General features: G+C 30.4%; 1 long non-coding RNA gene across 2 annotated transcripts; it reads right to left on the reverse strand.

The window, feature by feature from the left end:
- Positions 1-2,506: 2,506 nt before the first annotated feature.
- Positions 2,507-5,347, reverse strand: LOC107762921 (uncharacterized). Of its 2 annotated transcripts, XR_001642918.2 has the most exons (4): positions 4,343-5,347; positions 3,354-4,169; positions 3,204-3,271; positions 2,507-3,106 (listed from the first exon to the last, which is right to left on the reverse strand). It is a non-coding gene; the product is annotated as an uncharacterized LOC107762921 (long non-coding RNA). The 2 variants fall into 2 exon arrangements; XR_001642917.2 differs by having other exon boundaries at positions 3,354-5,347.
- Positions 5,348-17,041: the final 11,694 nt, after the last annotated feature.

The raw sequence follows: 17,041 nt of genomic DNA on the forward strand, positions 1-17,041 counted from the left end.
ACGAGCAACTCCCTTTGCAATCACCAATGATCCCTTAGTGAGTCTCCACTTTTGATTTGCAAAATAGCTCTCGTATCCATCTCGGTCTAAAGCAATTCCCGAGATCAAGTTCATCCGTAAATCAGGTACATGCCGCACATCCTTTAGAACCAATGTGCATCCGACATTTGTCTTGATACAAATGTCACCAATCCCTGCAATCGGTGTGGCATGGTGAGACCCATTTTCACTGTGCCGAAATCACCTGCTACATATCTGCAAAAAAGATCTCTTACCGGTGTGGCATGGTGAGATGCCGCTGTGTCAACCACCCATTCCGACTCTGAACCTGACAGGTGCATGCATTCCTCTTCCTCATTTATAAAGAGGACAACATTATCATTATTTTGCACCATGGCGGCTGTGTTGTCGTCATTCTTCTGGCCACTGGTTTCACCTTTGCCCTTCCTTGGATTTGGGCAATCTCTTTTGAAGTGACCTGGTTGATTACAGTTGTAGCAATTTCTGACTCTTGATTTGGATCGGTTCTTTGACTTCCCACGAGCTCCGGATCTACCATAGTTGTTCGAACTCCTTTGATAACTCCTGCCTCTACCTTCTGTGATGAGAGCCTGTCCTTGATTTTCAGGCTTCTTTCTCATCTTCTCATTAAGTAGAAGAGCCGATGTGACATCTTTCAACTCAATAGTAGTCTTACCATGCAGGATAGTTGTTGCCAAATTATCGTACGAAGATGGCAACGAGTTCAATAGCAAGATGGCTTTATCTTCTTCCTCGATTTTCACTCCGAGGTTGGCAAGCTGTGTGATTAGTCCGTTAAACACATTTAAATGTGACAAAAAATTCGTACCTTCACTCATGTGTAGGGCGTATAACTGCTTCTTCAGGTACAATTTATTTGTCAGCGTTTTGGACATGTATAGGCTTTCCAACCTTGTCCAAATTCCACGTGCAGTGTCTTCATCAATGATGTTATTTACCACATCATCTGATAAGTGCAACCTGATTGCACTAGCAGCTCTTTCATCCAAGTCAGCCCAATCCTCAGCTTTCATGGTATCAGGCTTTTTGGAATCAACATCTAGAACCTTGTGTAATCCTTGTTGGATGAGCAGATCTCTCATCCTTCTTTGCCATGTTGAGAAACCGTTATCTCCATTGAATTTTGCTACCTCGTACTTTACTCCGGACATTTTTATTTTTCACCAAGTATAGTACTACCGACAGTGAATAGTATTTCAGTGAACGAGCAGAACCTGTGCTCTGATACCAGTTGTTGGGAATAAACCCCTTACCAAAATAATATTCACGGTAATAAAGCGGAATAATAATGTAGCACCGAGATACGGTAATTAACAAGAATAAAAGAGTAACAATGACACCAAAATTTTTTACGTGGAAAACCCTTTCGAATAAGGGAAAAAAAAAACACGACCCCGAGAGGAGCAACTGATATCACTATAGTAAGGAATTTTACAACTTTGTAGGTCGGAGGTAAATACTCCAAAGACCACTACAACACTCAAAAGAAATAACCCTCTTTTGATATTCCCACCTCACTACAATATCGCTCACTCTCTATTTTCCTCACAGACTATTTTCTTATACCTTGTCTGTGAAACCTTACTCTTTCTTTCTCTCTTTGTTGGTGTGTAGAAATGAGAGTTGAAGCTCTCCTTTTATAGCCAAAGCTTCACCCTCTAAAGCCTACAATATTTGACAATTTACACACACTTTTCACAATTCAACAAAGTTGGCTACCAAACCAAAGAAATTCAACAAGGTTGGCTACCAAACCAAACTAATTCAACAAGGTTGGCTACCAACCAAACCAAGTCAACAAGGTTGGCTACCAAACCAAAGAAAACTCTTATTAGGCACATGCCTAATACTTCTTCAATGAGATGGACATCATCATTTTCATATACAAATATAAAAATTAAACAAAAACTATTAGATTCGTTCGAACCCACGTCTAATGCTTTCCCTCCACTTCTGTCTTAGTGAGCCACCCTGCCACTTAGAAAAGGGATCTACAAAGTGAAAACTAAAAACAATTTACTGCAAAATATCATTGAAAGAGAGCCAAAAGTTTGATATTTTCAAAAGTTTATGAAGGCGGAGGTGTCTTTTTTTCCTTTTTACTTTCCCTTGTCTTTAAAATCCCTCTTTCATAATGAAGCAATAAAAGCTAAATACCCCCCTCGTAACTCATTTTTTTTTTCTTTTTTCTTTTTAAACTAGTATCCGTACCTGCGCGTTGCGCAGAAATATTAACTATAATTTTTATAAGAAAATATTATTTGAAAAGTACGGTAGACACAAAAGTTGCAAATGGTATTATTTTATGAATATATAAAGGCACTGAATATTCATACATTCAAGTCATGAAGAAATATCTTATTGTAAATAGCTAGTGAGGACAACATTCGTAAGAAATGCAACCTTAGATGATTGGTCATTTTTTGTTCTAAGATATAATCTGATCAACCAAGCAACACATTAATTAGTTAACTCCCACAATATGAAGCCTATGCAGGAGTAAAACATACTTACGATGGATGCTCCCACCAACTAAGTTATCAATTGGGAGTACAACTTTATATAATAACCACAATTCCGCCCGAGAAATGAGAAGTAATAGTATAAAGGTGTGAGAAATTCCAAAGCTTCTTAAGGATCAAAATCACTTTTGTTGAAAAATATAATTATCTTAAATGCAGCCTCAAACTGGTGACATGGTACAGTTTCACAATCCGGTTGTCTGTATGAAGAGAAGGTCAAATGAGTTGCATGATTTCTCGAACTCAAGCAGGTCAAAGTGGATGCAAAAGCGATCCCAGGTTTTTGTCAGAATATGCCTTCTGCTAATGCTCCTTCCACTGTGGGTTTACCTTGTGATGAAATATGGGCAGATCCTTGCTTCATGTTTGCAGTCATGACTCTTACTGGTGAAATACTTATGCTCTAGTACAAAAGCAATGTACTTCATCATAATTCCAAGGAAATAATGGCTTAGTATTACCAAACATCAGATTTGAAGAGTTTGGCAAGGCCAATTTTTCACATTTTGGGACACCAGAAAAGGCTTTGTACAAGCAACAACCTACAATAGCAACCCCCAACATATATCAAAATTACAATTATTTGCATAATGCTCCTCCATCAAATGTAAAAGATCACATAAGTTATTACATGGATACCTTGCCATCATATTCTCTTCTGGATAGGACCTCAGGAGTAATTTTGGCCTCGAACGCAACAGGGACGACTGCAATTGCAAAAAGAAAACTATGAGGCTTTCTTAGGGGGATAATAAGTCTATATATATAAATCACCAGAACATCATTAACCTTTGAGTATTCAAAATCACATATCTTCAAGCGTGGAGCTGGACTTCCATCAAGAAGGGTATTCTCCAGCTTTAAATCTCTATGACATATTTGTTGCAGACATAATGGAAGATTGAAGAAGATTAAGCTCCTTTAAACTAACAAGATGGCATTTGAAATAAAACTTATAAACACAAATCCAGGCCTAAGATGTATCTAAATTTCTGTTCATATGATCACACATAAAGAAAGTTTTTTTTGTTGGTAAATTCTTGTAAATTTCTCTCCATGTTGTGATAGTAGTGGACTCCTTAAATAAGTTGCTGGAAAAAGTAACTGGCCTAAAATAATAACATGAAGAAACCAGATAAGAGAAACATTAAATATAGTGAACCAAGGCTCTTAAAATCATAAAAATATGACTTTTTAAAATCACAGACATCATTACCATTTCTTTATTCTTCAGAATCCTTCTATATGGTAGTCTATGTGAGACTGATTACTAACAAAGTTAAAATTTTAAAATATACGTCATCTTCGCTAAACCTTCCTGCATTGCAAATGCGCTCAAACAGTTCTTCATCAGCTGTATATTCCATAACAATGGCAAGATTAGTGGGTGTCACTAACACCTGTATCTCACAAAATAAATGTGCAACAATTAGGCCAGCTATTCCTTAGTTTTTCTTGCCATTTTCAAAACAAACCAATATTATCAATACGACATTGCAGGATAATAAAACATAAGCACAAAAACTTGCCTTCTTGAAGCGAATTATGTTTGGATGTCGAAGTGATTTATTATTAATGATAACCCTTGCTACATTGATCATAAATCTACAATAAAAGGTGACATCTCAACTTCATAGAACATTACATGATATTGCTAATTGTATATATGTCTAACTGATAATTAGGAAAATGTGCAACAACAATAATAATAAGAAATTTATATTACTTGGAAGACGCTTAGATCAATTAATCGATTTGATGACAATAATAATGCAAACCTTGTGTCCTCTCTCAATGTATTTCATAGCACAAGCTCTTTGGTCTCCTTGTGCCTCGTAAGTCTTGCCACACCATTCCCTAATCCTATATCTTTCGCAAGCTCATATTTTTCCCTTTTCTTATCCTTCACAAACTTCATTATATATTAAAATATAATACAAAATCCCTTTCCTAAAAACGACAAATTCAGAAAAACCTTTCAAACACCAATCAAAGCCAAATTGTGATGATAGATACCAAATTTGGAAATTAAGGTTTTAAATTTAACACAAAAAGGATCAATAAGTGTTAAATGCATCCAAATTTTCATCAGACGAAACAAAGACGATTTCAAAATTAGGATTGCTATGATTTTTAAATTGCTGGTATACATTGATCAACATGTCTGTAAACTTTGTACATGGTAGATACCAGTTAGCTAAAATGTATAGATCGATAATTTCGCTTTCAAGGAAGGAAAATTTCATCTGCGTCAAGATAACGACTATCTACTTGAAGTCCTACATTTAATTAGCGGTGAAAAGTATGTGAAGTACACAAAAGAAAATTCCAATGCACCAATGTAAATCATTGAATTGAGTTTAAGGTTTATCCACATATAGGCGCAGAATTAGCAGTAAATCCTGATTCTCATACCTGGGGGGCGGAGAGAAATGGACCTTTGACATCAAACCCAAATGGGCAAATACAACACATAAATTGTAGTAACTCAAGATTTATGTTTGAGTGTGCTATGAGAGCCAACAGTTTCGTCTGCTTCATATCTAAAGATTGGATGCTTAACACTTTTTTTTAAATATTTTTAGGTTTAACAAATTAAAAAAAAAAAAGAAGATACCAACAAACGTGGGAGTCAAAGTAGATGTATACTAAATTGGATGTTTTAAAGTTTGTGAACTTCTATAAACAAATTAAAGAAAAACTCGGACAACAAACATGGAAGTTTTAAACGTTTTGAACTTCTTTTAACAAATTTTAAAAAACGCAGAACAGAGATGGAAGTTTTAAACCTTGTGAACTTCCTTTAAAAAATAAAAATATATATATTTAAATCAGATGTTCAACTGCATTAGCATATATTTAAATTTCTATTTTAAATTATTTTTTAACCTCCAAAGTAGTTGGAGGTTTGTCCTAAAATTGGACACATGTTTAATATATGTTTTGACACTTGGCATAATAATATCATTTTACTTCTCCTATTCTATATAGATAGATAGATTCTCTTCCAATTTAGAAGGATCTACAGTATTTTCACACTTTCTTCCGACGTGACTCGAACTCAGGACCTTACAGTCGTGGGTGGAGGAGCAATCCTCACTTGTCAATACTCAAATATATGGAACACTAATATAGTTTGATTGCATTCTTTATAGATTAAAACTAGTATCAGTACTCGTGCGATGCGCGGACAAATTATTTCAAATTGCGATGTAGGTTGTTTGAATCATGTACAAATAACCTTAAAATATAAACCTCTCAGATAAAAAATATATAACATGAGAATTTAATTATGAAACATGATCTGAAATTATTGTTCAAATCTCGTAGTGAACAACCAATCTTTTTCGTATATATTTGTAGCAACCTAACCCCTTGATTTTAGTACTTGTATTTTGTTCCGCTGTCGATATTAAAGAATACTAAACATATCATATTGTGATCTATCATGTTCGAGCACATTAGATCATATTATCTTAACAAAATTCTTATTATCACTTTATTTTTATCTGGAAGTCAAATATATCTTATTCATCACATCACTTTTACATAAATTCTTTTTTTTGTTCTTTTCTTCTTATAGTTATTATATTATTTAATATTTAATATTATTATACTATCATATAATTTGTTTATTAGCTTATAAATAAATTAATGTCTTACTTTTTATCCTTTTAATAGTATTTAATAAAAATAAATATTTTATTCTTGAAATTTGGTATATTTTTTATGCTTTTATCCTCTTATTCATAATATTTAATTATTTAAATTTATCAATAATATTTTTAAATGTAATTTAATTATTTTATTTTATCTATTTTTAAATTAATTTAAAGTATAAGTATCCTCGCACTACCTCTATTTTTTTTATGTACATTCCCTTCCTACTACAAATGTTAATTAGTTTTTATATTAATGTTTTACCTAGAGCCAAAATAATGTCATATTTTGTTTTAAATTGTAACTTTTAATTAGTCTAAAATATTAATACATAGGTTATTTGATTCTCATGTTCCAAATGTATTGAGTTCTCTTATAATTAATTTTGTATTAGATGCAGTTAAATTTTCTTCCTTTTTTAGCTATAAGATACAATTTAATTTTTAATTTTCATAAGTAAGATTACCAATATTAGAAATTTATTTTGTATTTTTAAAATTTTATTTAATCATAGAAAAAATTTCTTAATTGTTTGAACACATTATTTCTAAATATTGTAGTAATATTTTTACTGTCATTTTAGTTCTTTACATAATATTTTAAAAAACAAAAAAATAATCTCATCTCAAATTCAAATAATTCTTATCATTCTATTTTCTAAAATGGACCGCATTTTTAAAAAATTATGCTATGCATTCAAACTCAAACTAACTGCACTCGATTCAGATATTAATCATAGAAAAACATTTTCGTAATTGTTTGAACATATCTAAATGTTGTAATAATATTTTCACTGTTATTTTATTTCTTTACATAAATTTTCTTTCTTTTTTAGTTTTAAGATACAAATTTAATTTTTGTAAAATTACCTATATTAGAAATTTATTTTGTCATTTAAAATTTTTATTTTTTATTATTGTTTTATTTTTCATAAGTAAGACTTCAATTTCCTGGTATTATCTATAATTTGAACATTCGCATCATAGTTTTAAGAACTTTTTTCTTTTAATTTCTAATAGTAAATTTTTAATAATTTAACATAATTTTGCTATTTTTTTTAATCTAATATATAGTCTTATTACATTTTATGTGGCTTTTCATTAACTTGTAAATTTATTTAATATCATTATCAACTACTTTTCTTTAATAATATAAGATAAATATATAATTTTTTTAATTATGAAATAAATATTTATTTTGTTTCAAAAACATTGCTCGAAAATTTTAAATTATTTAAAATTTAATAATATTTTTAAGTATTGCATATTTATTTTATTTTATTTTCTAAACTTATGATCTATAAATGTCCTTACATTATCTCTAATTTATTTTTATTATTCAATTTTTTTAGTTTTTGATTTTAACTATTAGACTTGAGTTATGTGGACTTATATTATGCCTTTTCTTAGTATAATATAAAAAAAATTCTCATCTGAAATTTAAATAAGTTTGACCCTTTTTCCTTTGATAAAAAATCTGAATTTTTATTTTTTCTCTATTTATTCGCTATTTTTGATTTTATATTATTCAATACCTAATATTATTACATTATCATATGAATTTTTATTAGCCTGTTTGAATTTAGTATTTATTTTTGCCACACTCACTCTAATATAATATAGATAAAAATTTAAAAACTTTCTCATCTCCAATTCAAATAATTTTTATCATTCTATTTTTTTAATTGGACCATATTTTAAAAAAAATTATGTTATGCTTTCAAATTTAAACTAACTGAACTTAAACTTAATTCAAATATAATCATAGAAAAATATTTTTCTTAATTGTACGAACACATTATATCTAAGTATTGTAGTAATATTTACGAATAAAATATTCGTTTGCACGATTTATCAATATTAATACGAATTTATTATTCTTGTTATTAAAATATCTTTTGTTGATTATTTAATTTTTCTCTTACCTTATAAATAATTTGTATACTTTATGTAAGATTTTATTTTGTTGCTTGAATTTATTTAATTTTTAAACTCAATAAATCCTTAATATCTTAATAATTTTATTTTTATTCTATATTTTAACTTACTCCAAAGCAAAGTATAAATAGTTATAGGTTATCTCAATTTACGTCTTTATATTTTTTTTATTATAATTTTTAATTAATTTTTCACCTCCATATTTCTAGCTAATATAGAAAACAATCTATGAGTAGATCAATATATAAATATAGATATAGATATAGATATACATATACATATAAATTTAATTATAGATATATAGATTAGATTTGTCTAAGATCTATTTAGAATATGTATAAGATTCATTAAACTACTTCCATTAATTATGTTTCTATATATAATTTCTAATTATTAATGTTGTCCTAAATTACCAAGTGGCTTTCATTTAGCTTGTCACTTGGCTTAGCCACAATACATACTACTCTCCTTTTAATATAATACTAGTGTACGTACCCGCGCGATGCACGGATCGATTCAAAGAAAAAAAGAGCAAAGAGAGATAATAAAAACATATGCATATTGCAAATTAATTTTAGCAATTGCGACCAAAATAATTAAAATAAAAGACAAATATTTATTATTACCAAGGGCCACCGACCGATCCCAAGCGGCTCTTTAAAAGAAGGCCTGAGCATGAAATATTTGATTTTCTTTTTGATTGGTAAAATATTTATTCCTCATTATGAGTTATAAGTAATAATAATAGTAATAATAATAATAATAATAATAATAATAATAATAATAATAATAATGATAAAAAAAATTAATTTCTTGGTAACGCGAAAAATCAACTAACTTATTTAGCTTTGCTAATTTATCCAATGACTTGCCACTAACTTTTAATAAGCTACCTGGCAAAAAAAAACAGAGCCTAAAAAAATACTCCTACTAATCCATAAGGAGTTAAAGTATGCTTCTACATTAGTTGATCAATAAATCGACCAACTTACTTGAATTACCATCAATAGAGTTTTCAAGAACCTCAATTATCAGGAGGTTAAATTGGATAAGAACTACTTAATTATAGTCTGTTGTATTGAAGGATATAGTATGTTCTGAATCTTGTAACCAAAAAAGCTGCTAGTGGCATATGGAGGCTATTCAATATCAAAGAATAGATGTAATTTACCGGAGAAGATGAATCTCTAGTTAATTATCCAATATTGACAATTGTCTTTCCGATCATTTCTTCATCAAGGATATCGACTAACGCTGAAAGAATATTACTTGTTTGGAAGAAATACTCTGCAATTTGTAGAAAGCAAAAAACGTGATTAAAGGACAAATACTATAAGACTACATTTGCAATCTAGTCTAGAATATAAGATTTACATCACCCTCGTCTATTTGAAATACTAAAAACATGAAGCAAATGAATTGCTTTAATAGAAGTCAGTAATTACTGCTACAACCACAATATCTTAAATAAGGAATGTATAGTTATAGCCTACATGATCAAATGTATATCATAATAAGCAATTCCTCTTGCAGGAGAAAAAAGAAAATCAAAAGAAAAAAGTAAACATAAGCTTTTACCAGGAAGTTAAATTCTTAAATGTTATAGATCGAATACTTTGTTTCAACTATCATTCACTATTAATTATTGAATACTTATGTTAGAAGTTAGAACAATGATAAATTAAGAGGCGTAAAACAATAGAAGATTTTAAGTCAAACAGCTCCTATAAGTATTTAATGTTTGAAGAATAATGATATCTCCATGTAGCTTCAAACCTTTGAACTTCGCCCCTTTCTTACGGTTAGGCGTTTCGTAATAATAGCAGTACAATCTTAATCCCTGTATAGATTTTATTTCTATTATCAGTCCTTAAGTTGCAAGATGAAAAGCTAAGCTAAGGAAAACCATTATCAAAGAGGAGTTAAAACACAACAAATTTGCTTCAAAAAGTTAATTAGGAGAAGTATGTCTAATGAATGCTATAATATTTTTGTACTGCTTCTACTGATTAAAAAGAAAAAAAGGGCAACCCTCTTTTGTACTGTTTTACTTAGTAATAGTAATGATGCAAGCCAAAAAAGAAAAGAGATTCACAAAGAACACCTAAAAGTAACATAATTTTAGAATAAAAAGTAATACTTTTAGTACCTATACAAATCAAGAATTGGACTATACATAAGTATTTCCGAAGTAGCTACAATAAAATGTCATGCTGGCTTGTAGTAAATTGACTCTGCAAACCAAGATATTCTTGTATATGTTTGTAAGAAGATAAAGAGAAGGAGAAAGAATGATGTAACTTTGCCTTTAAAAGGTTAGTTAGGAGAATTTTGTCTAATGACTACTATATATAAAAATTTTGTACTTCTGCATATCACAAGTAAAAGGAAAGAAAATAAAGAGGGAAAAAGCAACTCTCTTTTGTACTGTTTCACACATCTGGAGAAAATAACAACAAGTTTCTCAATTAAGCATAATGATGATAAGTTTTTCTATCAAACAGATATCTAAAACAATCTAAAAATATTAGTGCACCAAAGTTAAGCAACATTCAAGAGATTACTCCACAAATTAAAAAGGACCTGAGAAATAGTCATAGGTTTCATGAATTGCTAGCAGTCATATTACCATCATATTGATAAATATGCTAACGTACTGAGGCCAAACAGGCCTTGTCCAGCATTCATGATCTTTTATTTTGATCTATCAGTGGTACAATTTGTGGTGTTTTCATGTTATCTGGCCTTGTCCAGTATTCATGATCTTTTATTAGATCTCCAGCGTTAAAAAAATGCACAATTAAATGTTTAACATTTAACAAACATATGTTTTTCGAGAAACTTAGAATAAAATTAATTCTCAATATTCTTGAAAACTATTGTGACTAACATGGATATAGAAGCGATTATGCTTGGAACTGGATTTCAAGAAATAACCAGTGCCACATTTGATGCCAGATTGAAAAATATTTAGTTCCCCAGGAGCTTGGAAAGCGATTGTGTGGCACCACATACATGTTATCCAAATCAATACAATTTTTCATAATTGTTCTACCATTATCCCTTCTTCTATAAACAGGATACCCTTCTTCATCAACCGTTGTGGCCTCAACAAACTTTTTAGGAAAGTGCTTTATACATCTACCATTCAGCATGCAAGGAGAAGATTTCCTAGCAGAACCACATGGGCCATGCATCATTAAATTTTTAACGGCATTGTAATAATTAGGATCATCCACTTTATCTGGTATTTTTGCCGAAATTATTCTATCAATATCTGACGCAGATGGAAATTCATTATGCTCTTGAAGAAAAAGTAAGATATGAGCATGAGGTAGTCCTCGTTTTTGGAACTCAATGGTATAAATCACTGCATTGGAAATTAAGCAAATTTATTAAAAAAAACAATTATCTGATTCATATAAATTATCATCTTTATTTAAAATAAATTGTAAATGTTGTGTACCTGCTTTTACTTGTCCAAAAACTTGATTATCTCTCAAATCCATTATTAAGTGGTCCAATTTAATTTTGAACACCCTACTTAAAATGTCTGGACGATCTTCAGGATTCAAGTTTCTGCTCTCCACAAATCTAGTAATCTCTGGCCACTTAGGATTGCAAGTAAATGTGATAAAAAAATCAGGGTACCCGGCCCATTTACATATTGCCATAGCATCTTGATAATTCTGAACCATATATCGTGCACCCCCTGTAAAGCTTGAAGGTAGAATTATCCTTTTACCTTGGGATGAAGGATCGATATCACCATGCAAAATAGCATATGCTAGGACTTTATAAGAATCAACTCTTAATTGCTTTTGATGAGTCCTGATAAACTTCAACCGAGAAGATTCTATCATTGTATAACCATCAACTAAAAATTGTTGAAATAATCTTCCTGAAGACACAATGGTGGGAACTTCATCTTTTCTTTCCTGAATTCTATAAGCGAAAAATTCTCGCATGCTAACACATTGCCTTCCTCTCGATGATTCATCGCCATGACTTAAAGGAATATCCTCTCTGTATCCATCTTCACCATAAGGAAAAAGCAAAGGATATTGTAGTCCTAAATATGCAGCATTTAGTTCATTTATCCTTTGTAGCTGTCCAGATTGTGTTTCTATAATGATATCACGATCACTTCCAGAAACTTCAAAATCACCAACCACCAAAGCAGCTACTTCTGGTATTGTTGGTAAGTTGTATCTTCTACCATCAGTACTTCTTTTCCCTATTAATCTGAGCTTAACATTGGAGTCTATATTCTCTTGGAATCGATCTCTGACCATCCTAAATGTCTTTGCCAAAACATTATTGTCATCAAGCATTTGTTTTAGATCAGAAACAATTTCAGCATGAAGTTTATTAATATCTTCGCCACGACTGAAAAAATATATGATATCAATAAAGGTTTTTAAATTAAATGTTATTTGCATAGTATTATATAATAAAGGTATAAGACTAACCTGAAAGTATTGATTCTATTTGTAACTTCATTCTCTGTGTCATATATATATATATAACTGTGCAAATTTTGGAGTAGATCCTTCAAGAGGTAGTAAGCTCCCAATTTGATGATAGTTTTGACCACATAATCTGAACGTTCTTGGCCCTCTTTTCTGGTTGATAGAGACATCAACCTTACCCCCCATTTACGTAAATGAGAAGATAGAGTCATAACTCCTAATATTTTCTCGAAAATGGCTACTTTTAGGACCTATATTAAAACCATTGCAAAATGATAAATGTGAATATAAGACGATATGAACATGTTGATATTAAAAGTTATAATTTCTCTAACCTGATCCAAATAAAAGTTGTTTCAAAACTTCAAGAGGCTTCCTAAGATCTGGAAGCTTTATTTTTCCACGATCACAACACATTGTGAAAATAGGTTTTTTTGAGTTGTAATGCTTGCGGATTCTTTCTTCCTACCAAAAAAGAGCACCGTACTTTTCGCATTCATATGTAGCATCTCCTATGTCCCAGTAATCTATACTTGCAATAATATACAAAGTCAAAGACAAAGATTATTGATTTATTTTATCCAACTACATTGAGTGAATAATGAGTATCTGATAAGTACCTTCAGTGTAAATTTCGTCACATTCAACATCCACATCTAAGAAAAGTATTAGTTAAATCAATTAATAGGGATGGATTATTAATATATACATCTATGTTTGTGAATATAGATTCTTTCTTTAATAATAACAGAAAAGTGCAAAGATATGGTTGTCATACTTGGATACTCTTCATCATCTTCATATCCTATGTTATTTGGCAACTGCCCTGTTACATGTATAATTTGTAAGTGTATATTGATTTAAGACTATTACTACTCCTACTTCTACTCCCCTGATCATCCATAGGCTCTCCTAGAGAAGCTTCCCTTTATTGCACACTCTACTTGTAGTCTATACAGACATACTAAGTTGTCTAGTCAGTTAAGACTTCAATGGAACACTGCCATTCTTTTTAATTTACTACGATTCATAAACATTAGAGGACGAGACACGCAAGTTGAATCCAGAATTCAAGTATTGGTAAAGACAACTCAACAATCTCCATTATTACATCAAGATGATACAGTGCGTTAACGTATAGTATTTTGACATATACTCCTAAACTTACAACTTTTAGTTGCCAGTTCACTTCTTAGTAATACTATCATTCTGAAAAAAATAGTTCCTATATTTCGGGTGTTAGAACTTGAAACAATGCCAAAATATTTCTCTTGAAGATAGTCAATTAAGTACTTCAGATTCATATAGCCACATCTAGTATAAGGTCATTATTTAAAGGTAAACCAATATCTCATAGAAACATACAGAATGACAGTGTTGTTTATTGCAGCCCGATTTCTAGTAAGAGAGTTGCAGTATTTAATTTTCATTAATCTTAACATTGTATTTTACTTTTAACTAATAACAATATAAATTTCAAATGCTTACCTTGCATTATTGGAGTTTCATTTAAATCTGGCAAAGAATTATACATTTGCACATCTACAATGTAGTAGGATTGTTAGTATTAATTGAAAGAGTTCCTATTAAATAATAATTTTTTTAACTTTTGATATACTTTAGACGAAAAATTAATATGAGAATCAAAATTTTAATACCTTTTTCAGTTGGAGTGCCATTAATATGAGAATCAAACATTATAATAAGAATAAATTATGATAAAGTAAGTTGTAACAACACAACTAATATATTAAATAGATGATATTTTGACTCACCATTTGTTATATCGGACAAAGGAGGAACTCTTTCTTCACTTCCGACAGAATAGTTTGTATTATTGGAAGGTTCAATATGATGTATTCTCATGTCTACAAAATAATGTTTAATATGCATCATTAGTTATATAACTAATAATTAACTAAACCAAACATTCAAATAAGAATAAATTTTAGTAAAATATAAAAATATAAAATGCAGAATTTTGAAGGAGGAAACTTCAGAGGCAATAATATGCACAAGGTAGAAGATGATAGGAAAAGAAATTTGGTGACAAAATAAACTTAAGCAGATATTTAGATGATCAAGATTTCCTCAAAGACCAGCAAAAATTGCTAGCGCATCTAGCACACGAGTCCGAAGAAATGCATGATTTTGGATATAAATTCAAGAATAAATCAATTATCTTAAAATTTAGTCTCAGTACATGAATATGGAGTAGAAATAACCTAACACTATAGTTTCACTCCCTTCTGTAATTTGCAACTATTGAATTGCAAACGTTAGAACTCGATTACTGATGAACTTCTTCAACCAACTTCATGTTGTGAGGTCCTTTTAGAAGCTAAATTTATATGAATACTTCTATCTACTCTTTTACAGTATATGTTTCACTATAAAGACTTCATAACTTAAACCAGAATTTTATATACCATAATAATCGCCAAAATTATATTTTTACCCCATTTATCTACAAATTGATCAGAGATTATAAATTTTTTTTACTCTATTTGATCTTACTACTTATAAGCTTGCAATAAAAAAAATAAAAAAAGTACTTCAGATATGATAATGCTAATCAAAGAACATACCTTTGGTAACAAGTTTTTTTTGCGCCTTTTCTGATTCTGTATGGTGTATTTGCTTGGTATAGAAAGTGGGATTTTTTGATTTTCCATGGAGAAGGATCTGAGAAGCTGGATTTAGCATGCCCTTTTGAAAGACTTTAGAAGAAAGATGAATTGTATTGATGATCGTTATTCTATAGCATCAATTAGTGCATCTCGAGTAAGCTGATAATTTGCAATATGTTCATCTATTGAAGGCCTAAGTTCTCTAAATTTTTTTCTGTCCCTTCGTTCAGCCCTTCGATCTCTTAACTTATTTTGTATCGCCCTTGGGACATTCCTGATAACTTCAGGCTTTGAGTCAGAATCATTATAGGAATAAATGCTGCGACGGCGTACCCTTCTACGTTGTCCCATTCGTTGAATTTGAGAACTCGTAGTTGGAGTAATTTGAACGTGTCCTTGTTCAGCCATATTTGAAATAGGACTAAGGAAACAATAAGAATCGCTACAACATCTCATTGTGATAACATAGGACATGCATATTATTTGAACATATTGATGGATTTATACAACTATTTTAAAAGACATTGTCAACTGAATGAAGGACAAACTTCAGTAGTGGATATAAAGCTTCCTTGGTTGCGCATCGACAGGAAATAAAAATAAACAAAAGTTTACTGAAGCTCTTTCGAGTATTAAAGGAGATGAGAAGAAATTGCGAGACAAATTCTGTAATTCTGAAAATTAAAAGGAAAAGTACAAACTTTATAAGTTTCAGCAATTCTGGACATGTAACAACTCAGTTAAAAACAGAAACCACATTATGCTAAATTCCAATATGAGTATTTAGCTACGCAGCCTAATTTAAGTCAGTATACTAATAAGATGACAACACAAATACAGTTGTACATAATAAATTCCAGTAGATCACATAAAATTTAGTATATTCATGTCCATGATACTATCCTATATTGCAACAAAAAACAGTAATTAAATTGAAAAAAAAGTTTTCCAAATCTGTTATTCCAAAAAGACACTCTGTAAGAAAAAAATTGGGAAAATAAAAGAGCATCTTTAACCAACAATTATGTAAATCGTAAATCTGCAAACAGTGGATTAAACTTCATACCGTTGTTATTGGGCGAAAATTTAAAGACTTGAGGCTATCGTGATTTTGCAGAAAAATTTGTTACGTAATATTGTCGGAGTCTCCTCTGTTTTTCTTTGTTCTCTCACCTTTTCTTGTTTTAACGCCTCCCTTATTATGTCCTTTTATAATATCATGTGATTAGTATAGTGGGGAAGTGAATATAGTGGGGCAGTGTGGATGATTTGTGAAGGGAGATGTGAAGTAGAGGGTTGAAACGTGAGTATTGTTGGGTGGGAGTGGGAAAACGTGGGGGGTATATGATAAGAGAAAGAACTGCATATTCAAAATGGTGAACTGAAGGGTTTTGAAGGCTACTCCTATTTTTGAGGAAGCCGGCACATTTTTTCAAATAAAATGATTTAATAATTTAAAAATAAGAAAACTGAAGAGAAGTTGGAACGGTTTACTCATGAGAAATTGGAACCGGTTATTATTTCTAATAGTAACTTCCTAATGATTAATTACTTATTTGAATTGAGTAAATAACTACCCCTTCTTCAAATAATAGATATTTAAATATTTTAATTTAAAATTTAAAACTAATTAATAACAAATTAACTAAGTTTTGTCCTAAAAAAGAACACATGGCATAAGGAATTTCAATTACTGTTATAAGGAATTTCAATAACGCAAAAATAATTTCCGGTTAAGTTGTCTTTCATTACTTTAAAAATATTTAAATAAGAGGTTA

This window comes from Nicotiana tabacum, chromosome 7, assembly GCF_000715075.1.
Source record: "Nicotiana tabacum cultivar K326 chromosome 7, ASM71507v2, whole genome shotgun sequence".
In the NCBI taxonomy this organism is placed as follows: domain Eukaryota; kingdom Viridiplantae; phylum Streptophyta; class Magnoliopsida; order Solanales; family Solanaceae; genus Nicotiana; species Nicotiana tabacum.